This window comes from Rhinolophus sinicus, chromosome 7 (genome assembly GCF_057876585.1).
Source record: "Rhinolophus sinicus isolate RSI-liver-muscle chromosome 7, RSI-T2T, whole genome shotgun sequence".
Classification (NCBI taxonomy): Eukaryota; Metazoa; Chordata; class Mammalia; order Chiroptera; family Rhinolophidae; genus Rhinolophus; species Rhinolophus sinicus.
The window spans coordinates 10701616-10729255 of NC_142507.1; the positions used below are offsets into that span (position 1 = coordinate 10701616).

Below are 27640 nucleotides of genomic sequence, written 5' to 3' on the forward strand. Positions count from 1 at the left end.
AGAAAGCAAGAAGGAGAATCTTTTCTTTATCACAACTCAGAGTTGGGGGTGAGGACAGGAAAGAAATCTAAGTCCAGCAATGTGACAGGCCTCAGGTGACGACTACCTCATTGTAGGAATACAATGGACTAGTTAATGGAAGAAGACAAGCCATAAAGAAAACCCCATTTCCCATTTCTTCTCCCAGATTTTTGGAGAGCTCTGTGTTTTGAGGGAAAATAATTCGTGCCAGGTAATTAAAATAATCTTTAAAAATTTACTAAATCAATACATGGCCAATGCAAACATTTCAAACACTATAGTTAAGTGTAAAAAAAATAAAACTGGAAGTACCCCATTACACACCCACTTATACTCCCCAGTGGTAACAACTTGTGTCTCTCTAAACATTTTCTATCTATAGTCACACACACACACATATACACACATATTTTTCTCTTTCCCAAAATAAAATTGGTGGTTTTCCCACAAATTTGAGGTTGCAGACACCATTAAAAGCGTGGGCTTTGGAGCCCACCAGAACTGGGCTCAAATCCTCCCTAGCTTCCTGCCTGTGTGACTCTAAGCAAATTACTTCTTTAAGCTTCATTTTGTGTGTGTGAAGGATAGAATGGTAATTATTCCATAAGGTTTGAGGATCAAAATCTAGTGTATATAAATCACTTGGCACATAGTAAGTGTTCAATAAACACTATCATTTTCTATGGCAAGTGACCTGTCTCATTATCAGACTAAAAATAAGGAAATCTGTTAAATAAATGTTGCTCATTTTTTCCAACTAATTATATCTAAGTTGGGACGAACTTGCTTTTCCAAACCGTAAATCTGATCCAAGTAGCATTTCAACGAGAGGTCTCCTCGAATTTCGGTGCTACCTTCCAGGGCTCTCCCCCAACATCACTTTCGGCTTGTCGAGAAAGTGGACTTTCCAATAAAGAACTTTTGTGACTCGTGTCGTGACAAGAATGCTCAACTAGGTTAGGTTTTACACTGTGTGCACTTTTGCTTTGCCCTGCAAGTGCGGGGTGGCACCCCTTTAAGCTCGCCTCCCGTAGCCGCGCCCCTCCATCCCCTATTGAGATAACGGCAGCAACAGGAGATCTGCCTGTCCTCGTAGGAACCGAGGGAGACTTGGTGGACCAGGGGCGCCTCCAGGGCGCACAGCAGCAGGAGCCGGGCGTGTGAGGTGCGCCCGAGGGGTGCAGGCTGCTGGCAGAGGGGCCCGGCCGGGGCGCATGCGGGAGGCTCCTCCCGGGCGAACCTGGCACTTGGCTCTCCCCGATCTTCGTCTGGGGGCATCTTCCCCGCCGTCTGCAGCCCCAAGATCCCACCACCTCCACTCCGTAGCCCCGGCCAGTCCCATCCGCTCGCTTTCTTTTTTGGCACTGCCCTTTGCCCTCCCGTGGAGTCATCTGTTTACTCTCCCTTCACTTCCAGTCACCCCTAGGTCACCCTCCCTCTACCACAGTCACCCATTTTGTCCCCTCTCCCCTCACTCTTCACCTCTCCCCTAGGTCGCTTTCTCAGAGGACTGCCGACGGAGATGGTGGGGACCCCGCGGCCCGGGTCTGCTCTCGGGAGAACCCTCGGTCCACCTTTGCCCCCTCCCCGGGGGCGCGGGAGGCAAGTTTCCGCCCCGTGCTTTCCCCAGTGACAAGACTTGGCGGCGGCCACAGCCTGGGAGGCGGAGGGAGGGACGGCCTGGCTCCCGAGCCCCCTCCCCTGCTCCCGAGCTCGCGCGGTCTGTGTCTCTCTCCGCAAGTGCGGAGACGCGGAGGAGGAGGAGGAGGAGGACGAGGAGGAGGAGGAGGGAGTTGGGGGAGGATCTCCATTGAAATAAACAACCAGGCAGCAGTTATTAACACGGGAACATGGCGGCCGCAGCCTCAGCCACGGCTTCGGCGGCGAAGGTCAGCGCCGACGGCAGCCGGCACCTGACGGCGTGACCGACCCGAGCCGGTAACCGCGCCTTCCCTGGGGGCCTCAAGGGCGGGCGCGAGGCGGGCGGCGGGCGGGGGGCGCCGCCTCTCCACCCCCCGCCGCGATTGCCCTTCCTGCGCGGAGCCGGGCAGAGCGGTGCGCCGGCGAGAGGGCTGTTTTGTGTACGGGGACCGCGGCCGGAGTGCGCGGAAAACCGGAGTTGCATCCCCGAGGCGCCGCGAAGCTGGGGAGTTGGGGCTTGGGGGGTGGGGAGGGCGGGAAGCGGCGGGGAGACGCGGAGTCCCTGGGAGAGAAAGGAGGCGCTCCAGCGCTGTGCGAGAGCTCGGGAGCCGAGTCCCGGAGCGCGAGGCGGGCGGAGGCTGCAGCCCGCGGCGCCGGCGAGAGGTGAGCCGGGAGGCCGGGGGTGCGGGCGCGGCCCCCGCCGGAGGAGCGCGGCGCCCGCCTCACAGCCGGGTGCGGGGTCGGCGAGGATCTAGGCTCCTGCCCCCTTGGGAGCTGCGAGGCAGACACGGGAAGGTGAATCCTGAGAAGGTCCATTCTTTAATGGAAACGCGGAGCGACTGCATCGGAGGGTGGGAGCCGGGCGAGGGGAGGCAGGACTCGGGAAGTGCTGGGGTGTGTGTGTGAAGGTGAAGCGCGTAGTCAGGGCGGCCGGCGCGGTGAGATGCTGGGCAGAGGGGAGCCGCGGCCCGGCGGCCCAGCCCGGCCCGTGTCAGCGCCGGGGGCGGGGGGCGAGGGGCACCGCGCGCCGCGGGCGGACGGGAAGGAGCTGCGGCGGGCGGGGCGCTGGGGCCGAGCAGGCCGGGCCGCGGTGGGGGCGGGGAGCCGGGGGCCGGACCGCGGCGGCGCCGAGCTGGGCTCGCCCCTGACTTAACTTTCTGGGTGCGGGCATGTGTGCCGGAGGCGCCCTGGGGCCGGGGCTGGGGGCGGGAGGCGGTCCGGGAGGTTCCGGGTTGGCTCGCCAGCGCCCCCTTTTCTTTTCCCCTTCTCCCCGCCCCTGGAGGGACAGGCCCTCAGGGCCCCAGGCGGGAAGCGGGAGGGCTCCTCTGGGCGGGCGGGCGACGGTGACGCCCCGGGCCCGGGGACCCTTCTCTCTCGGGCCCCTGGGGGGTGCCGGGGGAGGGGGCCAGGGTTGTCTCTGCGTGCTGGAACTCCCTGTTCCCGGCCCCTCCAGGGAGTCCCGGAGGCGTCTCTTCCGAGATCGGGGGTGGGTTGCTCCCTGGTTAGATGGTCCCTCCCTCTTCCCCCTCCCCCTAGTGGTTTCCGGGGCCTGCGGGACCGAGGGGCGGGAATCGGGGATCCGAGCCTCTAGTACCAGCTCGGACCTAGACTGGGCCTGACGCCTCTGGGTGTATCAGTGGTAGGGGAAACTTTCCCAAACCAGGGACGGAGCTTGAACACCCTCCTCCGCCACCTCGTCCTCTAATCCCACTCCCACTCCACCTCCAATGCCTTCCCCTCCCACCGACCCGAATCTCACTGCGTGTGACTGATGGAGCAGTGAGCCAATCGAAGGCGGGGAGCTGACCTGCCGGGTGTGGGTAAGCCAATCGTGAGGGCTGGAGGAAGGAAGGGGGCGGGGTTTCTTCCGGACCAGTTGGAGCAGAGTTGCACGCGGGCGGGGGAGTCATGGAGACGCCAAGAGCTATCCACTCTGGTCCATCCCTAGTCACCGGCTCCTAGATCTGTAGGGTAGTGTCACTTATAGGTCCTCTGACCCAAGGAACCATGTAGAGGTGCACGAAATACAGTATTTCACTGGTACCATACGAGATGTTACACACGACGAAGTCTAAAGCCACTTACGATGTGGCAGTAACTCTCCCAGGCCCGTTTCTAAAATGGCATATATCGTAGTGATCGCGTTCTGGACCTCAGCGTCCGGTTTACGTGCTGAGGGTCATAGGAGTTACCTGTTTACCTCTACCTCGGTTTGACTCAGCTACTCCGGCGTGGGAACAGTGAAATGTGCAAGGGTACTCAGAGCCTGACTACCCTTACGTCAATTGATTATTGGGAGTGTAAAGTATTGTTTGTAATGGCTTCACTGGTTCCTTGTTTAATTAGACCGCCAATTCCCAAAGTGCACTTGAAAGTTCGGCATATGGGGATCACATTTTTAAAAAAAGTTGTGGTTTTATGTTATGCATTTCTTCTTTTTTTGCTCTTTCTTGAGTAAACAAAATGAAATCAGGAACCAGAGCATCTCTGTTTGAAACATAAAGCGTTGGTATTTAAGGAGTAAAACTAATTAAAGAATATTTGTCTACAGAAAAGAAGTCTGAGTAAAATGTAGTTTGCCAGATTACTCCCACACAAAAGATTCTTAAAAATAAATTATTTTAGGTTTTTGTTAAACACTGCTGAATTGGACCGTGTGTGGGCACTTCTCTGGTTTTATGCAAGGTTAGGAGACATCTTTGGTGGTTTTTAAGCTGTTGGTTGCGTTCAGTCTAGTGACTTTCTCAACTCCTGACTTTTAAGAATAGGGAAGGTAGATCTTTGGTTCTCTATAAAGATCACAGGTTGCTGGGCAGGAGTAGCCTCTTTTAAAGACAGCAGCTGCTACACTGTGTGTGTGTGTGTGTGTGTGTGTGTGTGTGTGTGTGTGTGTGTTCCTGTTCTTTGTTGGTAAGGTTAGTGCATACTGACAGCAGCAAGGCTGCTTTTCCCAACTGAAATTTGCAGAATCTTTGGGAGTTCAAAGAATGAATAATATTACATTGAGAATGAATCCACTTATTTTGTGATAAGTATCCCATATATTTAACTAATCTTTGGAAGGTTTTTTTTTTGAGGAATTTTGTGTGCATGATATTTATACTGGTTTCTCAATCTTTTATTAATACTGGATTACTAAGAAAGAATTGAGGGGGACTGTAGTTTTAGGGGACAGTACCACACCCTGCAAATGTGTCCTGTTATATTTTCAAATTTGTAATGTGAGTTTCCAGTCCAGTGTAATTTTGAGTATTCATTTAGACAAAAATTAATTGCATTTTGCTGTAGCCTTTGAGGTGTTATGTTAGTGATAGAATACTGAAATCCATGAAGATAAAACAAGCAGCTGCCAGTAGGGTGTATTATAAATTAAACAACATTCAAAATTTGACAACATTGAAACCTCGCCCCCAAATCATTAGTTAATTTAGTTACTGATGGCCATTCTGACATGTGCCCTTCTTTCTCTTTTCTGTATTTGAGAGCAGCAAATTATTTTACTCCATTCTCTATAGCAGTCTTTGAAGATGTTCTCTGGTTCTTGGTGGCAGAGTAGCAAGTCCCCTAATGCCTGGCTAGGGGGGAAAAGAAACCTCTCAAGCATATGGAGACATCTAGAAAAAGATGTGCATCGTCAGCTGTGATTCCATTGTGTGCTCTCAGACTGGATCTGAGCCTTCTTCCTCCTGGGAATTTCAGTCTTAACAGAGGAGTTCTTTGACTTTTAGATGTCAGGATACTGAAGCAGAGGGTAGAAAAGAGCTCACCAATTATGAATTTAATATTTTTTACATAGGTTGGCTCTGATTTTAACCCTTCATTGGTTAACTATTTACATGACTTTTGCTCAGTGTTAGAGGAGCATTTTACTGGAAATGTAAAATGTAAGGATGGGAGGAAGACTTGGGCTGTGGTATGAAAGTGCGTAAAGAGGTAATTGATGCTCCTTGGTTGGCTTTATCTATAGTTACATCATATTAAAGCTTCCCAAGCCTCAGAATCAAGGACCTGTGAGTAGGGTGTGCTTCCATTACACACCCTATATTTAAGGATTCAGTACCTTAGCTGTTTCAAATCACATCAGGTTGAAATGTAACCCATAATGTTGGCAGCTTGGATTTCTTAGAAAAAATTGCGTTGTATTGAGTTTAAAAGTGATTCTTTTAAGTAGTCCTTAGGATGTTGGGTAGCAAAAAATAAAAAGTAGGGCAAGGGTCTCTTTAAACAATTTTTCTAGAAGATTAGTTTTCTGAAATGCACGGTCTGCCCTTATTTGATATTTTGACCACTATTATGTCATGGTTGAAATTATATTTGAAAGCATAATTAATGCTTAGCTATTTTTATGGCAAAACTGCTATTTAAGAAATTGCTAACTTTTCAATATTTTGTGTTTATAGTTTTGTTTGGTAATTATGTTATTACATGCTCTATCAGTTTTAAATTAAGAGAATAGGAAGGAGAAAATAAGTAACTGCTTTAAGGTATTGGTCTTTTATTGGAGTAAATCATAAAATCATTGACAAATCAGGATCTTTTCCCCTAATGAAATAGACTATATCTACATACCAATAATGAAAGCCATTTAAAGGAAAACAGAACAAAACTCTGTTTTTTTTAATACTCTCTGATATCTCAAGCTAATTTTACCTCCATGCGTTGTTTTCTAAACAAAAAAGATGTTCCTAGAGTTTATGTGTTTATTTCCTTCTGTTGTTTTAAAGGCTTGTAGAAGGGTTTATGAATTGCAAAGTGTAGAAGGAATGTTATGTCCTGTTACTCTTTAAAGTCTATTAAAAGTAATGTCTGGAAAAGCTATAAAACACAATTTTAGTGTTACTGACCCTCAATTCAGACAGCATAAAGAAAACACATCCTTTATGGATTCTGGATACTAATTTCTAAATAGAGGTGAGAATGTGACTTTTGTGGATATTTTAGAAGCTGGTGTAGTTTTCCTAGCTTTTGTAAAAACTGAGGCAAAACTGATTATGAAAAGGAGTGGGTCTCTTAAAGGTAAATTTGTACAATGAAGGTAACCGAAATTAAGAGACTCTGGCCTGCAGCTAGATCATAATACTCTTGGTTTTTAGGGCAAGGATTTTATGTTTTAAATGTTCATCAGTGACCACATTTGTGGCTTCCTGTGGCTGTGATGATGTAATGCAATTGTGGAAACACTGATTCTAAGACATTTTTCAGATGGTTCCCTAGTTGGGAATTTCTAGAGAAGAATTAAATAAGCAGGGGACCTATGGCGGTATTTTACTTAGCTGCTTTTGAGGCTTTTGGACACAGAATGTTAATTTTAAATAAGAAAAGGAGGGGAGGTATCTTTAGGTAGATATTATTAGCAGCTAGTTAAAGGTTCTGAAAGAAAAAATAATTTTTACTTTGGGTATCAATTGACAGATACATGGAAAATTGAAATTAGCAGTTTAATTCTGGCAGAATTTATGCCGTGTAGGCAGCCAATCATGAACTGTTAGGAGTTCCTGATGGCCAACTTAATCCTCATTTTGGGCTTTTTAGATCTTGTCTTTGCATGCTTACCTCATCTAAGCATTGTTTCATTCATTTGTTCTGTTATTTAATGAGCATTTGAGTGTCCCAGCATTGGCAGTTTATGTCAACCAGTGGTGGTGGCAATTCAACACCAACAGGAATCCCCAGTTTGAGGTGCAGTGAAGAAGGAAACTTCATTCAGTGCAGACAGCTCAATTGTGATACAGCACGACTGAACACTGCTGTGGAACAGCTCAATAGTGTCCCAGTTCAATTATGAAGCAGCATGGCTGTGAGGCCGCCCTGCTCTGCTCTGTGCAGGCCTGCTCTGCTTTGGCGAGACTTCAGCTCCAGCCAGGAAAATGCAGTCGTCTGTCTTTGGGAGAAAGGGAAAGTGGACTCTTAGTCAGAGGGGAGCTGACTTACATGGAGAGAAGTCCTTGCCCCCTCTCCCTGATTGTGCATACTCATGCAAATGAGGGCTCGAAATCGTCACAGTTTGATTGGTCTAAAAAGCACTGTGCTGATTGGTTAAAATGAAGCTTCTCTGGTTGGTTGGTGAAGGGCTTTAGCTGTGTAGCTCCCATTGGATGGGGAAAGCCTCAGTCCTATTGGTTGAAATACAGTTTCAGGAACTCCTTTATAAGGGCTGGCTCAGATGGCAGGAACACAGTGCAGGCAGGCAGCCCTGAAGTGTGGCTTGTGTGAGAGGCCCCTGTTTAGAAATGGCTGCTAGGGTCTGTTTTCTAAAATTCGAGCCCAGTTACCACCAGGAGTTCTTAATAGCTTTCTTTTTTCTCAGGGTCCCCAGATAGTACAGACCATTACAAGGCTGGTGATTAAAGGGGAACGTAGAGTGGGTGACATGTTTTGGTGGGGCAGAACGTGGAAAGGGACATGTTTGCCTTAATTTTAGTTTGCTTTAATGCTAAAGATTTGTTCCCTTTTTGTGTGTGTATAATTTTAATTACATAATGTCAGAAAATTCTGCTCTGATTTGGGTTTGGGTTTTTTCCCCTGAAGGTAGGATTATAATGTTTATAGTAAAAAGGTTGTTAAATGCCCTCTTGACTGATTAGCTTATGAGTACATAGATTTCTTTTAATAAAAGTATGAACATGTATAATTCGTTTTTTATTTCCTCTGAGATTATGTCATATGTGGTCAGGATGGCAGTCTTTAGTTGGTTGAAGGTGACAGCGCAGTATGTCAGGGACCTCCCATTTCTATGGATTATCTGCATTGTCGCTGCTTCAAGGCTGGCACAGTCTGAGCTTTACTACCCTAAGTTTGTAAAGGATGGGAAACTCCCTTGCACAGCCTTTCACAGGTGTTCTGTGATGGTTGTCCGTTTTTCTAGATGTAACATTTTTGACTAAAATGCCTATATTGGGAGAGTAGCAACGATAACATCAATGATAATAGCAACTATCACTGAGGGTCAGCAACCTGCTGTAGTAGTTCCCACTTACTCACAATTTTGTTTTCTGCAGTTTCAGTTGCCCACAGTCAAGTACAGTCTGAAAATATTAAATGGAAAATTCCAGAAAGAAACAATTTAAAAGTTTTAAATTGCGTGCCTGAGTAGCATGATGAAATCTCATGCCATCCCACACTGTCCCATTCCGTCCCACCTGAGACATGACTGATCCCTTGGTCCAGTGTCTACATTGCTGGTCAGTCACTTAGTTGCCATTTAGGTTATTAGATTGAGTCTAGTGGCATGTTAGGGCTTATGTTCAAGTAACCCTTATTTTACTTAAGAGTGGGCCCCAAATAGCAAGAGTAGTGATGCTGGCAATTTGGATATGCCAAAGAGAAGCCATCAGATACTTCCTTCAAGTGAAAAGGTGAAAGTTCTCTACTTAATAAGAAAAGAAAAATAAATCGTATGCTGCGGTTGCTAAGATCTATGGAAGAATGAATCTTCTGTCTGTGAAATTGCATAATTTATAAATTAAACTGTCATAGGTACATATATACAGGAAAAAACAGTATATGCAGGGTTTGTTACTCTCCATGTTTCAGACATCCACGGGGGGTTCTTAGGGTATATCCCCCATGGATAGGTTGGAACTGTATAGGCTTTTTGAGATGTGTTCCAATCTTTCATTTTTGCCACAACCCTGTAAAATAGAGGTTACCCCCCATTTCCAGAAGATGAAGCTTAAAGAGTATTAAGTCTTTGTGCCTATGGGCAAAACTTTGGGGGAAAATTAACTTTGACCAGTGAGTAGGGAAAGAAATCATAAATGTCAGAGGGAATGGTGAGTCTGAGAATGTATTCCTTTAAGGAATCTGATAAGCAAGTGTTTGCAGGCGTTTATAAGACTCTCCATCTCATTTAGTCCATAAAAAAGGACGAATAGATTTGAATGGGTCCAGTCCTGCAAATGATGTCAGCAGGTATCTCCCAAACCCTTGCCTCAAGGCAGGCCTAAACCTGGACAGATGTTAATTACCTTGCCATCTGCACTAAAAAAGCCCAGTGTGTAACAATTCTTAAATTGCAGGGTTCTTTTTTGTCTTAATTTTCACAGAATAAGAACTGTAATAGATGTAAAAACGAATAATGTTTATTGAGTGCTTACTAAGAACCTGGTGTAGGATTAAGATGCTCTTATTGTATACTTTTGTAGGTTTCCACTGTAATGCGGTGATATGATAATATCATTCCTCTTTTATCGTTCAGGAAGTGGAGGCATAGAGCTGTCAGATAACTTGCCAAAGGTCACATAGCCAGACTCCTGGAGAGGAGTTTGAACCCAGGCAAACATCGCACCTTAGCCCTGCCCCCCGGAACTTCTGTTCTTGCTAGCTGGTAGGCTGCACTTCCTTCCAGCGTAGTGTGGATTTGTCTTATCCAGTACTTTGTTGAGATAACACAGTAACTCTCCACTAGGAAAGGGAAAATGGGTAGGAGAGTATTTTGAAAAATCCTATTCAGGTTGCCTATTGTTTCTTACAATAAAAAGCTCAGAAAATAAGTTCAAGAAAACTTGATTGTGGAGGATAGGAAGAAAATAAATTGAGAGGGCTCTCTGGGGGATATAGGTTTAGAAAGGATGAAACACTGATACAGATATTTGGCTTCTTATTTCTTGAAAATATATTTAATTCTAGTATGTTTAAGAATTAGGTGGCCGATCATGTGGTGCACGCTTTGCAGTTTTTTTGTGTGGTTTTTTTTTTTGTTTTTTGCAATCCATGTAGCATGGATGACGCAGTGTTGAGATATTGTAGTCCCCAAAGAAGGCTGATAATACATGCAGTCATCTGATTTCTGCTCTGCTATTTGTGGAATTCTTCTGTCTGCTCAGTTGTTTGGAGGGAGTGAGGAGGGCTTCCAGGGAACCCTTTCACCTTAGGCACATATGGGGGTCAGCATGCACTGCATTTAGGGTTCCAGCTGCTGAGGACGGAAGACTAGTTGTCACAGATGAAAATGTAATGCGTGGTATTTTCTGTTCATTTAGTGTCTGTATGAAATGTGATCCCACATCTCCAAAGCTTAACATGCAGAGTGTGAGTGAGTTCTGGAAGCTCCTGTCGTGCTGACTGATCTCTGCCCATTGAAGTGCCCGTCTAAATGAGGGTTGTCTTTTCTAGGAGATGAGCCCTGCTTATACCATCAGCTCATAATTCAGACATGAAATGACTTCCCTTTCCTTGGGTGTTAACAGCGGGTTTGTGAGAATATTTAATAGTAATTTAGACGAAAATGTCTAATTCTATTGTTGTTTGGTAATGAAAAGCTTTGTGTTTTTGTCAAAATGTAAATTTAAAAATTGAATTGCATATCTTAGCAGAGCCTATATATTTGCGTCATTTCTGGGCATCTCTAGAGTCAAACTAAATGGAAAATTTAGATAGCTATATGGATAAAAAAAATTTTTAAATACATTTTTACTGTGCTGGTATATATATTTTAAAAGTAGAATTATTCATAAATATGTTTATTAGGTAATCACCTCTAGTTATTGTTGGCGCGTAGGTGGCAAATTCTTTCTCATATATTTTTAGATTCCTAAATAAGGAATACAGAAATTCCTTGTTAAAAATCCGAGTGTCAGGAATGTATGAATTTCTACAAATTTAACAGAATCGTATTTTTCTTTTCCGTCACAGTATGTCTTGAAATGACAAAAGCTGGTTGTGATAGTTCTGGAGACGGGGCGCTGAGGCGAGTCTGCTGGGCGGACCTGCTCGCTGGTGCCTGCAGCCCGTCGTCGTGGGTCTGGTGCTGGGCGTCCTGTGCGTGGAGACGAAGCCCCGCGCCGCTCGTTCCCTGGAAGGGAGGCTGGAGTGGTAAAGGAGGGCATCACTTGAGACTGCTTCCATTTGGGTCTCAGTCTTCTGCAGATTCTCCTCGGCCTCCTTTAACCGCTTCCGCCCCAACTTGCTCAGTTTTTTCCTGGAAGTTGGAGCTGGAAGATGGATGGTAGTGAAAGGAGCACAGTCAGGATTGTGAAGAAGTCTGTTGGGCTCATGAAGTATTTCACGTATGATCATGATCTGCGGTTTCCCTCTTTACCAAACAGATTTGCTCTGCTAACAGCACTCAGTGAAGAAGCCGGCTATCTGTTAAGGAGGCCGTGAGGTTGAAAACAGATCACTTAACACAGCCACGGTGCACTAATTGGCTGACTTGTTGGAAGCGGGTCGCCTGCTGGCCGCTGCCGCCCTGCAGACGGGGTGCTGCGCCTCTGTTGTCTAATAGGATCGGGTGTTACATCCCCCGCTTTTAGGGGTTTTATTTCTCCTGCTTAAGGATATTGTTACGGATTCCATAGCGTTAGAGATCCTGAAAGTGTTCACTAGAGTCAAGTGGTCAGAACGGTGTAAGTTGGAAATACTAAGGTGATTTGAGATTGGGGAAAATTGTGACCAAATTCCTAAACCTTAGGAGCGGCTGCCTGTGTGGAGTTCCTGGTGGTGTATTGTTGTATGTTCCGTTTCCGTAATTCTATTTTGAGAATTATTTTTTGTGTAGTGTTCTTGTTGATGTTTTGAGTAGTACTGATATCTTGATTCTTTAAAGCTTTTCTATAATGAAAGTATGATAGAAACATGTTTATTCAAAGATGTCATTTTATTCTAGCACAACCAGGGTCTTTTATAAATAACTAGTAAATATAAATAATGGATCCTAGTGGAGGAAATGGAAGTCACATAAAGATGTTGTTTTATTTTTGCTGTACTACCTTTCATTTTAAGCAAGGGGTATGTATAATTAATTAAGAATTGTACTAATAATGAAAGGCTTTGAGCTATTAGATATAACACAAGAAAAGGACATGATGTTCTTGTAAACTGAACACATTGATGGGTACATTTGACAGTGACAAAAGTCAACAAAATGCCTGGACATTGAAGGACATTAGAAATAAAACTGGAGCATGAATCTTTCTCTGGTTAAAGGACATTCACATAATAACGGCAGCATTCCCATGATCATTGATGACCTCATTGCAATAGTAAATATTCTCCCTTTGAGAAAAGGCGAAAAGAGCCAGGAGGTGAGGGAACCCAGATTTTGGGGTATAGGCAGGCAGAGGCTTGGGCAGGAAGGGACGGGACCTGGGCGCATCTGGCCTGGCCCTACCTGCACGCTGTAGGTGAGCTGGCACTCCTGCAAGGGCCATGCTTCTCGTTAGAAGAGGTCCTCAGCTGCTCCCTGACTCTTCTCACTGTTACTGTCACTGGGGCCGCCACTGACCCTCTGGTGGGGAAGGAAAGGGAGAGGAAACAGGAGAGAGCGAGCCTGGGGTGAGTCCCAGGGAATGGAGGTGGCAGAGGTCATCACCTGCGTCTGCGTCACCAGTGGTCTGCATCGGGGTGCCCGTCACGGCAGTCCCGGATGGAGCCTTCTGACCTGCGTCATTAGTTCTGGAACAGAGGACAGTGCTGAGGAGGGCCTGCTGCCTCCTGGCGCCTCTCAGCTCCACAGCCCTTCCACCCCCACGGTGTCACCAGCCTGAGCATTTGGGGATTCCTTGCCCTTTTTCAGTGGGAGTGAGGGCACGACACCACCCAAGAACAGGTAAAGACCAGGAAAGGCAAGGGCAGGCTTCTGGGGCTGTGCTTTTCAGAGACTGCGCTCCTTGCCTTTGCCTGGCGTGGCCTCAGGAGTGAGGGCCTCCTTCTCCCCGAGTGACAGTGTTTTCCAGGCTCTGCCAGCGCTTTTCTGGTCTCCTTGAGAACTTTCCCAGTGGGTTCAGGTGTCTCGAGCAGTTTCAGCCCAGTCTTTCTGGGCTTGCCTCATTTCTTCATAGCTGTTTACTCTTCGAGAAAGGGATTCATTGAGTGTGTAATGGGGTAAAAGAGAGTGGCAGCAGTAAGAAACTGGAGGTGGCCTCCAGAGGAGCTGCTGTGTTGAATGTAGGCACAGAGGTTAGGACTGCGCGGAAGGAAAATACTGAGGGAAAGAAGAGCCTTGACGGAAATCTATAACGTGATGAAGATACGTGTAGAAGGTACATACGTGCCCTTGCAGCTGGAAAGATTTTTACGGATGTACTATTACTAGTTTATCAACTTGATCAAACTGAGTAGTCAACTTAGACTACTTGTTACTTTTAGTGGATTAGGCCACTTATACAGACTTTTTTGGGGAGGTTTAGGTAAGTACATGGAGCGTGAGTGCATGACATGTTAGTAAAGCAAATGAGAGTTTCTGGTATACATTCTTTGGAGTTCAATATCAAGGAGAAGAACGATAAACTAAAACACTGGCATTAAAATTTGTCCGTCTATTGTGTTCTGTAACTATGTCTAAAATGATTATATGCATTGGCTTATTGTCTGACTAAAACAGGTACAGCAGGATATGGTACCTGTGTTCTTACTGGTTTGCTAAAATTGGGGTACATAGTAAGGATGGAAATTATGTATTTATATATTTTTTTATTCATACTCCCCCTCCTCTCAAATGGTACATAGACCATCTTAAAGGCTTTCATTTTAAAACTATATTTTGAAGTGGTTTAACAAATTCTCCTTCCATACTCTAGGTCATTAATAGACTGATCTTCCCCAAAAATCCCTTTTATAATAATAATTCCCCACTCACTACCGCAAGACATTCCCAAACACTAATAAGGTCTGTCACAAACCCGCGTTTCCCTATTTCTACTCTTTATCTGAGCCTTTGTACCTGTTAGTCTGTTTTTCTGGGCCTCTGGTGAACATGTATGTTGGCTCACATGCTCTTTGATTTGCCTAGAGAAAACTAATGTTATTCTAAAATTTAGGAAGCAATCCTTTGAGATAAAACTCTATGTCGGAGTTTATATTAGTGATTTCAGTTAATAGCGATATGTATATAATCAATCTAAACAAATGGAGTCTAACAATATTCAGAGGTGATTAGTAAATTGCTTATTACACTGATTACAGATTTTGCAAAAATGTATATAACAAGAAGAAAGTCCACTTACCTTCAAATCAGAAACAATAGACTTAAATTTTTGGCTTTGTGGCTTCAGTCAAACTGAACATTTTTCATACCCAGACTTATTAAATTTTCCCCTGCAGAATATTTTGACACTATGGTGAGAAGAGGGATTAATAATCTCAGTTTATAGTGGAAAGAGGAGAAAAAAGGTGAAGAAAACCTTGGGGAAATTCAGTAGTTCTGGAAAGGTAATAAAACAAAGCCAAATACAAAGAAAGTATACCAGGTTAGGCACTTAAATACTTCCTTTGAAGAAGTGATAAAAAAGAACGAAACTGTCACTTGAAGGGCTGATGTCTCGATAGATGAAATAATGAAATTCTACAGCTATCTGAAGAGCAAAGCCATTATGGTCCACACATTAATATATATTTGTGGCAACACCTATAAAAATATTCTCAACCTTCTCCTAAAATTTCTACTCAAAAAATAATTCCTTATTCTGTGGGATTGCTATATTTGCAGAATAAGTCAGAAGGCTATTTATCTGTCTGTCCTTTACTCACATTCTGTCACCAACCAATTATATATTAAGTAGTTGAAACAGTATACAACTCAGGTGGAAAAGCAGGGTTGTGCTTTGTGATATGCAGTGTCATATGTCTCTATTTCTTAGCTCCCATGATGCTTCAATACTGTGGTAGAATGAGTGGCTAAATACCAGCATTCCCCTCGTGTGTGTGTGTGTGTGTGTGTGTGTGTGTGTGTGTGTGTGAATATATGTGTGTGTGTGTGTGTGTGTGTGTGTGTGTGTGTGTATAGGATGAAGTATTTGAAAGGAAGTTACAGATGACCATTTATTTATAAAGTACATTGCCTTAAAGTTATTATCTTATAGAGCCCACACAATACCACTGTTATACCTAAGAAAACTAATATCATCAAATATCAACCCTCTCTTTCAGTTTTCCCAGTTGTCCCCAACATGTCTGTTATAGCTTTGGTTTTCAAACCAGGATTAATCAAGTTCACTCATTGTATTTGCTTCTGTAGGTCTTTTAATATGAAACAGTGCCCTAATTTTTGTTTGTTCTTTGTTTTGTTTTCTTTTTAGACATTGACTTTTTTTAAGCTTATTGTTTTTAATTAAAAAAATTTTAGTTGTGGTAAAATCCATATAAAATTTACAGTCCTAGTTGTTAAGTGTATAGTTCAGTAATGTTAAGTGTATTCACATTGTTGTGCAACCAGTCTTTTCAGTGTTGGGACTTCAGTTCTCTTCCAAAGTGTTAGGAAATTAAGTTGTTCAATATATTAATGAATTTGATTAGGGCTAAAGAAAAGTATAACCTTTGAGAGCTTATTGCTTGAGATAGTAGCATCTTAGAACATTTTTGTGGCACATGCTCCTTCCGAAATCTCTTTAGATCTGGACCTAGATGTACTTACTACAAGTCCATGGTAAGGAGATACACCTACTGCCGTGAGGGACGCAGAGGCAGACGTAACACCTGCCTAAGAGAATATTTATAGTCAGAGAACTCGTCGGAGTTTTTTTCTTGCAAGAAGGTAGATTTCTGTTTTGGGAGGAGGGTTGAGATCGAGACATTAATTTTGTAGCCCACATGACTAAATAGAAAGCTTTTATTCAAACACTTCCTTGGAGGAACGTTATAGAGACAAAAATTTCCTGGGGCTTTTAGGACTGTGGCAGCTGAGTTTCTTGAATACTTGACTATACCTTAACTTTGAATTTGGATGTTTCTGTTTCGTTTTGCTTTTTCTTTGCAGTGTCTTCATTCGTTCTCCCTGCTGAATTTCCTACTCCCAAATTATTCCCTGCTTCTTCAGTTTCTCTTTACTCTCCACTTCTCGTTCCTACTTGAGAACCTTATTAAAGTATGGTAGAGCCCCGCCTTCCCTCACGAATCACAGTGGTTATCCGGGGCTCATTCTCACTTTCAGAGCATAAAGGTGAAAAATCACTCACAGGTGTGCAGTGTACACCAACTAGGTTAGTCTCACCCACCTAACCCAGTGGAAAAGGCATAATTAGATTCCTAATATAGACCTAGAAACCTCTGTGTAAGAGTTGTGGGTGGGAAAGATACTAGCACTCAAAGAAAACAAGAAATAAGACAAGAATTTGAATAATCCCAGAATAACTCTCACCTTGAAACTTTTAGCTTCAGGAAAAAAAAAAGAAAGACTAAAACCAAGGTTATCTTCTCTTCCTCAAAGTAATACTCGTGGAGGTGGAACGCTGTTAGGCTAATGGCCATGAATCTTGCTGTGACCCTGACTGGATGGGCAGAGACGCAGACACCCCCACAATAAAACAAGACCAAATATGCCTCTCAAGAGTAATGTGAATGTTATTTTTAATATTTAAACTGGGAAATCATATACTTAGTAAATAGATAAGCAGCATCAGGAATGGAAAGAAATTTGGGACTGTCCACAGGCCTTATTATTTAACAAATACGGGCAATTTTGGGTCAGCAGGGGGGAAAGTACTTAAGGGTTCTGAAATGTAACCAAGACAGGGACATTAAAGATAGGTGTTGGGTGTTGGCGGGGGCAGCAAAAATAATATTAAAAAAGTGATAATTATCATGAAACTGTACAACACCTTCAGAAAAGGAGGTCTTGTGTATCTAATTTTTCTGGTTCTGGTTGTATTTCTTTGAGCATGTCAAATTTTAAAATTAGTCATTTAAGAGAAAATATGTTAAAATGCGTACCATTTCCCTATTTTCTAAACTGATTTGAAATGTGCTAAAATTCACGAGGTCCATGAAATCTTCTAAGATACTGGTGTCTCTCTCTCCACTAAGTAACTAGAAATTGTAGACTCCCTCGTCTGGCGCTCTAGCTAACTGCTGGACTTGCCGTTTCCGTCTCTGTTCACTGGGTGTTATTAATACTTTTTATGTATGTGCGTGCATGTTTACAAAATGTATTTTTATTTGTAATAAGTTTCTGCTTCTTTCTGATTTTCTGCACTTTATCTGCTGTGGGTTTGGAAACCAGATAACCAGGTTTGTGTATTGTTTATTTAGCAAAAACTTAACGAGTGCTTCCTAGCTACCAGACATTGGGAATACAAAGAATAAAAAAGAAGTGGCCCCATCCTTGAAGGTCTCACTGTTTCGGGAAGGAAGAGACAAGTAATGACAATACAATATATGCATTAGAATAGACAATTTTATGCAGAGGGCTAAACGGACACTTTATAGGAACAAATTTTGTGCGGTAAGGAAAGGCTTCATAGCTGCTGTAGTGTTTGGTTTGAGCCTCAAAGGCTAATTGAGATTTTGTCAGAAGAGAAAAGGCATTCTAGAGACATGTGCATAGGATGAAGATAGAAAATATAGTATGTTTGTATTTCCTCTTATATTCACTTTTCATGAGATTTATTTGAGAATCTGAGAGCCTCATTTCTGTAAAGCTAGTGATTTTTAGGGCACAGAATTTGGGATATTTGTTTTGAAATGTTCAGAAAGAACCTTTTATTCCTTGTCTCCTTTTCATTTCTTGCTTGTGTTCTGGATTAGGGAGTTCTGTTTACTGCTGCAAAATATACCATCCGAAACTTGGTAGCAGTGAGCTCACAAATGTGAGTCACGATTGGAAAATGTGTGACACGTGTGTCTTGATGGACACAGCTTATCTGCTCCATGAGTCTGGCATCTCAGCTGGGAAGCTCAAAGCCTGGACCGAGTCAACCGCTCAGCCCTGGAACCAGCTCGAGGCTTGCTTTGCTCTCTTACGTGGCCGGCTTCTGGTGTGGGCTGTTGGCTGGGACCTGGGCGGAGTGACAGGCAAGAATCCCTACATATGGCCTCTGTGTACCTGCTCGGGCTTCCTCACAGCGCGGCGATGGCGTTCAGTGAGGGAGCGTTCCCAAGGAAGCGGTGCCTTCTTTTATGATTTAACCGTGGAAGTCACATGGGGTCACTCATGCCTTAGTCACAAGCCTCCCATATCCAGATTCAGAGCATAGATCTGGGACATGGACCCCAGCTTTCCTTGGGAGGAATGTTAAAAGTCGAGTCAGAAGACGAGCGCGTGGCCTGGGAGGTTGTGGTCAACCGTCATCTGTCACAGGCTAAGCTGTAGAAAGTCGAAGTGTTACTGTCCTTTCCTTTAAAAGAAGAGAAGAGGAAGGAGGATTAATTATTTCTGAGATACATGAGGTTCCTACGTATGAGGTGTAATGACCAGCCGTTCTTTAGTCCCACAAAAGCCGATATTCTTAAACTATAGCTAATGGGATTTTAGTTAGAAGAACTTTCTGGTAAAAATGTATACCTGTTTTTTTTTGTTTTTTTTAAATCAGGGAAACTTTGTATGATTTCAAAGTAAGTTTCATAATGTTAAGCGTGTATTGCCTGTGGGTGTACCTGTCACTTTTAACAGGAGATTTAATGTTTTTCAAGCCCAATTTCCATTTTTGTTGAATGGGGATAATAATACTTATTTGCCTCACAGGTGGAGAGGATCAAATAGGTTTTATTATTGATGAAGCAGAATAAATTAGATTTTAAAGAAATCTTCCGGTAAAGGATCTGTTTATCACTAAGGAGGATTCCAGGGCATTAGTCCATCTTTCTAAAATCTTTCTTTAAATTCTAGAATTATCATTTTTTCCCCCCAAATAGAGGAAAATGTGGCTTCTTTCTATTTGTCGTAACTATTCCTGTGTTTACTGTGTAGAACTCTTGATTTAAATGATCACAACATATATTTTGGACTGTTTGTTTTACCAGAAACGTTTCTGGGGAATTAGCCCCGAAAGCCACTCCTGATGTGGGTAATAATTAACACAGTCCCCTCGGAAAGTACCAGAATGGTGCTGCTTCAGCAGATCATTTCATAGATAAGGCAGCTTTTTGCTAAAAACGATGCTGCTGTTCATGTGCTGGGAGCATGGATGATAGACTTTTTATTCTAAGTTTGTAGTCCAAATTTCAGAGGGCATAAATTGTCTACCTTGCTTATCAAAACGGAAAGTCCACAATCTCGCTGAGGTTTAGAAAAGTATGGGTGGATCTCTGCTTTTTTAAAGACTCTTCAAGTGACTGACAGATGTGGTAGGGAGCTAGGCTTGGAGGTCCCCTGGTCTCAGTCCTGAGAGAGGTGGGGGCATGGAACCCTCCTTTCCACTAGGAGTGCCACTCACCTGAGAAGGAGGACAGGGATAGGGACACTCAGCGAGTGGGGAGGTTCCCAGGCAAGACTACCCATCGTCTTTCTGCCTGCAGTGTTTGAGCGCACTCTTCCATATTAAGAAGTTTTTCAGGAGCAGAAAGATAAGAAAACCACACACTGAAGCAACGAATGACATTTTATATCCCACCAGCCACAGATTGGCCTGTGGAAAAGGCATTTCCATTTTCAGGATCAAATGAAAGGAAACTCTTTTAAGATCTTGTCATGAGTTTTTTTTTCTTCCTACTCTTTTGCGAGATGATGTCACTGAGGGGCAGAAAGGTTGTAAAATCGTAGAGAATCTATTAACAGTTGTGGACTGTTCTGTTGGAAGATGTTACTAGAACCCACCAGCAAACAGTGGAGTTCCTTGAGTGCAGGAGGTTTTTTAATTTGTTTTTTAATTCTGTGAAGTCAGTTCGGAGCAGCACTTAGGAGCCGCAGGGCCTGGATTGTGGTCTGCCGCCATCACTTGAACAAGTGTGACCTTGTGCCCCAGTTTCCTTAAATGTGCCAGGAATGCAAAGGGTCACGCACGCTCTCTGTGATAGCGTCTGTAAGGATACATTCTCAACTGTCTCGTAATGATCAACTCTTTAGAGTAAATGTCCTATTACTCTGATGACTGAATATTATTATAAGCACATAGCATTGTAGCACCTAGTAGGTCTAATTCAGTGGTTTGCAATGGGTGGGGTGGGAGGGACGACAGCTTCTTTGAGGTACCATTTGGTTTACCTTGCTACATCCATGAGTTTCCATTGAAGTGGAAGGCAAAGCTGATGATGCTGTTTTCTGCAGAAGATTGAGAGGAGGGTGATTTAAACAATAAAGCAAAAGCGTATTATGTTTTAGAAACCTTTTGGGGGGTATTTTAAAAACTACTCAGGTGACAGAACATTTTATTAGCACCACGCTGTAACCAACTGAGCTTTATCCGGCCACCCCTACAGAACATTTTAATTATCATATTGAAAATACCAGGAGAGAAAAGTACGTAAAATTCACATTTCATTAACCTGGGAGACTGAATGTTTGTTTGATATCTAAGTGTTGGCCTTAGAAGTGGACACAGTGGTGTTCTCTACAAAGAGATTGTACGTAGATTTTTCAGAGAACTATCTAATGGGGCCTGGTTTTGATTACAATTTAAAATCCCTTTTCTTTTGAAAAAATTACTGCATAAGACGCGAATGTTTTTTTTTGACTAATTCAGAATGTGGCTTAATATGCAATAATTATTTTGAAAAAAAATGAAGCTCTTGTTAAGAATGGTTGGACATAATTCACCAAAATCATGTATTTGTTTTTCTTGGAGCTTGAATATAATCCTGTAAGTAGATGCTACAAAACCACTTGAATCACCAAGGAAAGCAAGTCTCTTTAGCTGTTCTCCACCTCAGTGGTCGTCATTGTACAGTTTAATTAAATCTGATCATTAGTAAGAGTTCTGTTTTCCATAGGGATAAGTTGATTCTGTGAATTTCCCAAGATGTGGCCTGTTTCATAGATAAATGCACATTTCACAAATCATACTGGAGGAGGCCGGTATTCAGTTGTGTTTGCCCAGAGTTACTGCACAAATGGAGGACACTGATTTACCCCCAGACGATGGAAAACTTTATGTAGCTAAATTCCCTAGTGGAGAGCTTCCCGATGCCCATGGAGAGATGAGATAGTTACAGGTAAAGAACACCTACAAGCTCTGCTCATGAACTTCAAAAAACTAAATGCCTTCTCTGACTAGTACTGAGCAAAGCATTTGTGAATCGCATTACGGAAATTGCTAGGATGATTGTAGTCTACCTCTATGTATTCTTAGATATAACATTTAAAATACTTGGTTTCTAAAGGAGTCCAATTTAAGTATGATTCATGAATCCCAGGAACACTGTTGTACTTTAGACCGATATCATTACTCTGTTTCTAGTCAAGCTTCTGACCATGTGTCCACCTTCAGTGAGCAATTACAGGTCAAGGGATTAAAACAGAAGATGGTCATTCCAGGTTGGCCTCCCCTTTGGTGAGAATTTTTCCTTTTAGGTCTGATGGTTGCACATTCACACAGCAAATAGTCTAAACTTATCAAATGACAAACTGAAACACTTTAGTAACAAGTTTGATGTCCTTCATCCAAGGGCAAACAGTCCATGTGTTGGGGGAGGACCTTGCCTGGCAGGCAGCGGAGCGTTCCTCCCGAGGCGCGTCAGGCAAATGCAAGTTCATAGAGCATCAGAAGACGCAACGTGGGGTGAGGTGTGATGGGCTGGCAGGTCGGGCATTTCCTTGTAAGGCCAGCGGGTCCTGTTTTCCAGGGCAAGGTGAGCTGGCTAAAGCTGACGTGGGGATTGTGACGAGTGTCCGTTAGGTTTCCTTGACAGCTGTTTCTGCTAAGTACAGGCTCACTTAGGTTTACATTTGTGACATGGGCCAGGACACTGGGGTGGCCTGCATTCATTTTGTGGGTCCCCATATATGAATTAACTTGATTAATGTCACTGCCTAGCCCTCTCTCATCTCCCAGCAGCCTGGTGGCTTGGCTGGACTTCTCTGGAAGCATCCGAAGGAACTTGTCATGCTCTGCGTGCTCTACTAGGCTTTACCCTTTCAGATAGGTGTCACTGAATTGGATATGAAAATTCACTGCCTTTCTATCATTTTCCTTAATTTTTCATATTTGTTTTTAATCTGGAAATAGGAACATTTATTAGTAAGTTAAATGAGCTATGCAGTGAGAGCTGTGGAAACTGTGGAGTGCCATCTGTGTAGTTTGTGATGTGCCATATCAGCTCATACGTATTTGAGCTTTTAGCAGGAAAAGGGATATAAAATTGCAAAGCGTTATTATTAACACAGCGGATCCTACAGTGAATCAGGGTGAGAAGATGAATCTCTGGGGAACAAAGTGCTCTTCCCTATCAGTTGTAGTAACCTTTCTGGAGCACGTGATATCATTTAGTAATTTCCCAATTGGTACGTACTAGTTTGCTACCTTGGTATGTTGGAAAAGAAATACATCCATTCTCTGACTTGGATCAGACTGATTTTCACAAATAAGCTGTAATTTCTATTCAGAATGGATAATGTATGTGCTAACTTCCCTCCGTGGTTCATCTTCTGGAATTTCCGAGCACAAATTTCCAACAACATCTAACAATGCAGCAACAATAGCTGCATCTATTCTAGTTGCTGCTGGTGGGCCTGGAGCAGCAAGTACTCAAGCTTTCCCATCATGACTGTCTCCTGGTCTTCCATGATTTCATCACACCGGGACCAAGACCGCTTTGTTCCTTTTCTTCCTGGTTGAAACAAAATAAAGTATGTGCTAATTTTTTTTCCTAGTTTTATCGAGATTAATTGACACATAACATTGTATTAGTTTAAGATGTACAACATAATGGTTTGATATATGTATGTATTGTGAAATGATCATCAGAATAAGTACAGTCAAGTCAACATCCATCATCACATAGGTATACATTTTTTTCTTGTGATGAGAACTTTTTCAGATTTACTCTCTTAACAACTTGCAAATACACAATATGGTGTTAGTAACTACAGTCGCCATGCTGTACATGACATCCCCAGAACTTATTTATCTAACCGGAAGTTCGTATCTTTTGATCACCTTTACCCATTCCCTCCATCTCTCCCCACCCACGCAACTACCAATCTGTTCTCTATTTCAATGAATTCATTTTGTTTTTAATTCTACATAGAAGTGAGATCAAATGGTATTTGTCTTTCTCTATCCTACTCATTTCACTTAGCATAGTGCCCTCAAGGTCCATCCGTGTTGTAGCAAATGGCAGGATTTCCTTCCTTTTTATGGGTGAATAATATTCCATTGTACATATACATTACATTTTCCTTATCCCTTTATCTGTACATGGGTCCTTAGGTTGTTTTCATGTCTTGACTATTGTGAATAATGCAGTGAATAATGCAGGGAGGGGGCAAGTATCTCTTCAAGATAGTGATTTCCTTTGAAATTGATGGATCATTTGGCAGTTCTATTTTTATTTTTTTGAGGAACCTCCATACTGTTTTCCATAGTGGCTGCACCAATTTACAGTCCCACCAGCAGTGTATAGAGGGTCCCTTTTCTCCACATTCTCGCCAACACTTATAATCTCTTGTCATTTTGATGAGGTGTGAGGTGATAGCTCACTGTGGTTTTGATTTGCATTTCCCTGATTATTAGTTGAGCATCTTTTCAAATGCCTGTTGGCCGTCTGTCTGCCCTTTTTGGAAAAAGGTCTTTCCAAACCTTTTGACTTGCATTTCCCTGATTATTAGTGATGTTGAACACCTTTTCATGTTGATTATTTGTAGTCTTTGGAAAAATGTCTATTCAGTTCTGCCCATTTTTAAATTGGATTGTTTGGGGTGTTTCGCTATTGAGTTGGTTGTGTATATTTATATATTTTCAATATTGACCCCTTATCAGATATATGATTTGGAAATATTTTTTCCCATTCTGTAGGATGCCTTTTCATTTTGTTGATATTTTCCTTTGCTGTGCAAAATAGTATTTTAAATGTAAGAGTCACAAAATATGCTTTTATAATCCTTTATTCTAGCCAATAAATTTATTAGTAAAGTCCAATTAAACATTTGACAAGTTTTCTTGATTATGAAAGTGTTCTACAGAAATAGAAAGCCACCTCTGTGCTTCTCCTGGCTAACGTGCCATTCACTCTTCTAGGAGAGCTTTTCCAACAGCCTTGGCCTGTCGATGGTTTTCTCCTGCCTGATCTTCACCAGTACTTATAACCCACCTCACACATTTGGCTACTGGTAGCTTTTCTTATGTTCTAATTTTTTCCCTGTGTTTAGGTTTTATATCTTCAATTATGAACCCCTTCAGCAGTTGCAGCTTGGGATACTAGAAAGTGAAAGGAATTTGGGTGTAGATGTTTTGGGATTAGTTTTGGCTCCTCTACCTGTGAGTTGGAGGCATACGCAGATTCTTAGCTTTTAATAATATTATCATTAGTTCACCTAACTCACATGATTTTGTGAAGAGTAAATGTGAAAATACTTGCTTTAAATGCTTTATAACCTTTTTGTTACATTGTAAAATGCTGGTACAGATATTATTTATTGTGGTTATGGGTGCGTCTAAATATGGCCATGAGATCTTAAATTGTACGTCATCTGGACCAACTGTTGACTCTAAATGAGGGCTTCAGAGGTTCTTGGGAAATGTCAAGTAAAATGTGTTATATTTTAAAATCATCTAGCTTTGATCCCTATACCACATATTTTATTATCTTAGCTTCAGTTTTACATTTCTGTCATCACCTCTATAAGCTTGAGTAACATAAGAAATATTATTTTACATTTGGAAATTGTATGGTGTTGCAATAACAACCCCGTTTCACCTACTAGGCTAGAAAAGAAAATACGAACATACTTTTCCATGATTGGTGTTAGTGTTTATATACTTTAGCGTTGTACCTTTGTAGCGTTCTCTATAATAACTTATCACAGAGTCCTACTGTATTTTCAGTGAGATAGATTAGCACTACTATCTTCTGTTTAACAAATGAGCAGTTCGAAATAATGGGAACTTGAGTTCAGATTAGGATTCAGGATCCCATGGTAGTTAAAGTAAAGTGCGTTGAAATACTCCGTGCTGTCTTCCTGTGTAGCTTGCTGAAATTCTTGAAATTAATTTGTTTGGTATTGGCTAAAAGTCTTTTACAGTAAAAAAGTTATTATGGAAAAGTTCAAACCTATGTAAAAGTAGATAGAGTAATGTAATGGATTCCAGTGAACCCACTCTGTACCTTTGCCGACTAACCCCCACCAAATATTTTGAAGCAAATCCCAGATATGTCATTTCGTCCTATTAAGCAGTTTCATAAGGAACAGAATTTCATGTGTTACATATGAATTAACAAATGCTGACAGAAGGAACAAAGTCTTGGCGCTGCTCAGTCATTTAAAAATGTTGCTTGATGGTGGAATAATTGTAGAATGTTGCTTTAGGCTGAGAGGCTGAGCCTCTTGCTATGAAGGATGCCAATAACAGGCTTACAGTCTGAAACTAATAATCACACTCCTAAGCTCTAGAGGGCAGGGATCTCGTCTTTTTTGCCTCGCTCAGTGCCTGGCACATTGTAGATGCCAACTAATTTGTTCAATGAATGAAACACATTAGTTTGAAAATGGAATTCTTGTGAAAACGAGTCTTATTTGTGTTCATTGTCATTTGGAATTTAAAGTGGGGTGATGGAAAGGGGGAAGGCACATAATGAATTAGAATTTGCCTTGAGGGAGAGAATTAAATTTGCCCGAAAAGGGGTTCCTGAAACTTAGTAGGATCTCATTTTAAGAAAGCAAGCAACGGACAAACAAAACAAACTCCTAGACACAGGCAACTGTGTAGTGGTTACCAGAGGGAAAGGGGGTGTGAGGGGAGCATGAAGAGTGTAAAGGGGGTCAATAGATGGTGATGGAGGGAGACCAGACTTTGAGTGGTGAGCACACAGCGCGATATACAGATAATATATTATAGAATTGTACACTTGAAACTTATGGCATTAAGCAATGTCACCCCAATACATTTAATTAAAAAAGAACAGAATTTAGATGAAGTGTGTAGGTAAGTGGTAAGCAATTCATAGGATTCTAATAAATGAAACAGAATAAAAGATATTTTCAGAGCTTGTACATATAATCAGTTATTCAAGCTTCGGACCGCAGTTGACTTAAGGCATTGCTGATACTTCATTTTTTCTCACATTAATAACCTGCTTGACACCTGTTTCCTGTCTTACTTATAGAAGGCACAAACCATATGTTACGTACTCATGTTTGCATATTTAAAACATTTAGAACTAATCTGACTGCCTTTTTTTGAGCCTTGGTTAGTTATTTATAAACGTCATAAACATGACACTTTTATATCCCTCAATGGGAAATTTAATGTGAGGAAAAAGCATTTCAATCTGTAAGCAGCAGTTGGTCATCTTTACTTGAGTTTTAGTTGATATGCAAGCTAATAACTAAATCATCATAAGGAAACGATAGAATCAAAAATTGAGTTACTCAAAGATTTATGTACAGGAGAAAGACAAATTACTGTTTTCTTGCTAGTTTTAATATGTAACTTAAGATTTTTAATTGGCGCAAAGACGACTTTTTTCTCTTGGGGTGTGCTATGTATAACCAGTAAATACAGTTCATTTTTCCTAGTGACTGTCCCCAATGTACTAAAATTGTGGTAGGAACAGATACAATGACGGTGATAACAGTGGAGGATACATGTGTCCGTGGCTCTGATTGACTCGGGAGACAGTAATGCACTTGTCTAGACCCATTCACAGAAAAGGGATCCTTCTGCTGGGAACTGAACAGGTTGCGTGAAACCATTTGATACGTCTTTTTTAGGGATTTTGAGAACTTTGATTCTCTCTTCCCCTGTCATATGCTATACCTGTTTAATAAACACTTATAAAATATAGGATTTCTCCTGTACTCATCACATTAAGTATTCTAGTAGATGATAGAAGATTTTCTAGCTAGGAGATGGGGATAATGCTTTGAGTTTGTATAAATCTTTTAGGGACCAGGAAATTCTTCCTAAAACTATTTTTGGTCATTTAGGTTTACATGCTGTTACATTTAATAATGTAATAATGACTTTCTGAAACACTGCTTAACACATCAAGATACTGATCTAGGAAAGACTTCTTTCTTCCCGCATTTCTGCCTGTGTCCTTCAGTCGCTGGTCCTCATGTAAGGAAGGCCGCTCCCACAGTGGTCACGGGCATCGGCTGAAACCAGCTCTGCCACCTGGTTGTTATGTGGGGATCATAATGCTGGTGTCTGCTGTTTGGTTCTATTGTTGT

At 42.3% G+C, this 27640-nt stretch overlaps 1 protein-coding gene across 7 annotated transcripts in view; it reads left to right on the forward strand.

Moving 5' to 3' along the window:
- The first annotated feature begins 1071 nt into the window (after positions 1–1071).
- The window catches only part of NCOA2 (nuclear receptor coactivator 2), a 257843-nt gene continuing 231274 nt past the window's right edge, over positions 1072–27640 (forward strand). For 2 of the 7 annotated variants that reach the window (XM_019726156.3, XM_019726165.3), the window contains exon 1: positions 1657–1959. The gene's annotated coding sequence lies outside the window, so the exon portion shown is untranslated. Of the gene's footprint in view, positions 1187–1514; positions 1624–1656; positions 1960–2193; positions 2326–2388; positions 2458–27640 lie in introns of those variants that run through there. The other 5 variants (XM_088799376.1, XM_019726127.3, XM_088799375.1 and 2 more) reach the window with 4 other exon arrangements.